General features: G+C 41.8%; 1 protein-coding gene across 1 annotated transcript in view; it reads right to left on the reverse strand.

The window, feature by feature from the left end:
* vgll4b (vestigial-like family member 4b) overlaps nucleotides 1–2,568 on the reverse strand; it is a 21,185-nt gene that overhangs the window by 12,088 nt on the left and 6,529 nt on the right. The window lies entirely within an intron of this gene.

A 2,568-nucleotide genomic window follows, 5' to 3' on the forward strand; every position in this document is an offset into this window, starting at 1 on the left:
AGTAAAGCTGCATGAGGTTGACTGCCATGGACAATGATGTGATACTACAGCTTCAAATCAAACATCGTAGTTTAAATTACAATCAACAAGAGCTTTTCTCAGTCATAGCATCTGTTAATGTGTTAATTTAAACTCGGCATAATATTATGTTCAGAAAACATTAGGACGTTAGTCCGCGGCCTCAGCCAACACTTGAATTCAGAAGGAGACCAAAAAACCCGTATAAATAAAGAGCACCGTTGTCTAAACTATGGAGCTGAAAAAAGACTTTTAAACTTGAAATAGTGATGAGTGAATCCTGATTGATCGTGTTGTATTTTAACAGTGCATCTGACTAGGCCGTACAGCTGTGGTGTAAAATACTGTATTACATCTAAGTAACAAATGTGTACTTACAAAGTACCCCGGCTAAGATTCATGTTGCCGACTCTTGTGATATCAGCAAATCAGTAAAGTTTCACAAGACTCGTTGAGTTTTGCGCTTTTCAAAAGTGGTTCTCTTCTGCCCTCTGGTGCCGAAAAAAAACTACACACAACTATAGACCTCAGTAAAAAAAGAGTGATGGAAAAAAGCAGCAAACAAGTGGGATAGGAAAAGGAAAACGACTTTGGTAATTATAGATGAACAGAGTGGGAATTTGACTGTCATAACACAGCATGGTTTGTGTGGAAAGAAAAACAAGGATCTTCCTCTGGGCAACTGACAGAGGATATAATGAGCTGGGTGTGGTGACGCCAGTAACACGATGAAGGGCTCAGAAAACAGCACTCAATGCACATGACTTGTCATTGTAAATCTGACACAACACAGTTTTGAAGTCAAAAATGAAAATGGCTTCCGAGACCACAGGACGACAACGTTACAGTGTGAACGGACACAAAGAGAAATAAACTCATCTGTGGCTTTGGAGTCTTTAGAATGTACTGCATCTACACAGAGGAGGATTTCACTTCAACATTTACACACACGTCGCTCTAAACTACAGCCATAGAGACAGGGGTGCTGCTAGGGATTTGGGGGCCCATGGAAATTATTTCCACTGGGTGACCAACACAGGCCGAGGGGCCATCAAACATTATTGATGCCGTTTTACATAAAACAATGCATTTTGATGACATTTTTGACTATAATTCCCAGACCTGACAGTTGACAGGTAGGGGGAGCACTGGACACTCAGTTTGTCATAAAAACCCACTCATTAGGGGGCAATATAGGATTTAAGAGAGTTTTATTAAGCCTCTGGCTTTTCCTAGTGCTGGACAGTCTGCTATTATGGCATAGCATTAGACCATGTAGTTGGTTAGCAAACATTTTACCTTGATTGTCACACAGGGAAATACTTGTCTCCTAAAGTACCAGCCGTACTGGAGAACCATCATAAAAACCAAGTGGCAGAGTTTTTCTGAGCCCAGTGAACAAAGAAGACAATGTGACATTTCACAGCCAAGACCAGGTTTAACAGGAGTACTAGCAGTACTTCAATAAAGCAGTAATTCCACCACATGTTCCCACAGGATCTCACTATAGTTATACCTATAGTAGAGTTACCATAATTTGAGAACCACAGCACTGGTGTTACAGTAAGTACTTCACACGTCACACGGTCTTACATGCAGAGATATTTATAATAATCAAATAGAAATCAAGTCAATTTGCCAAAAAAAATATGTTTATTATACAATTACATAGTTTAATTATCTATTTGAAAACAAAACACAAATGAGAAAATATTACAGCTCAGGGTTGATTATTAAGACCAACAGTAGGAAAGGTGATGGGTGAAAATACAGGCAAAGGGCAGAATCACTGACGACAGACCACTGTAGTACTGTATACTTCTGGAGTATAAATAGTACTGTGCAGTAAGTCCTGTGTAAAGACCTGAAATGAAACGCAGTTTGTTTGTTTTTTTAACCAACGCAAACTCAGCCCTGAGGAAGTGATCCACAGACCATGTGACTTCCTGTTTATTTGTTGGTCTGATCCGTCAGTGCAGGTGCTGGCAGACCTACTTCACTTCCTGTGGTGTCATGTGTCTGTGCCACTGAACAGGTCTGGGCTTCTCCAGGGAATAGGTGTGTCTGTATACCAACCCTGGCTGGGCCGGGTGACCAGTCTGGTACCGCTGTACTACCACACAAACACAGCAGTGACTGATGGGAGTCAAACCTTCCTGCTGTCTGACCTGAACAACGGCCAATCTTCAGAACTCATACAGCAAATACATAAAGGAACGATTATCAGGAGGAGGAGCAATGCTGCAGCAGCCAGAGGTCAAAGGTCAACACCATCACAGGCTCTGTTGACACAGTGACACTGATGTGATTGGCCCCAGGCAGTAAACGGTTTAATTTCACACATTATCAGGTTTCAGGGTGTGTTGGGACGACACACACACACACACACACACACACACACACACAGGACTTATCTGGTTACTGCACTAAAACAACATGACAACAACAGGTGATTGTGTGGAAACAAAGCCATTCTCTCATGTTTCACCTGCTGTAGATGACAGATTCACTGACAGTCTCACTGACAGACTCACTGACAGTCTCACTGAC

This window comes from Cynoglossus semilaevis, chromosome 11 (assembly GCF_000523025.1).
Source record: "Cynoglossus semilaevis isolate Cse_v1.0 chromosome 11, Cse_v1.0, whole genome shotgun sequence".
In the NCBI taxonomy this organism is placed as follows: Eukaryota; Metazoa; Chordata; class Actinopteri; order Pleuronectiformes; family Cynoglossidae; genus Cynoglossus; species Cynoglossus semilaevis.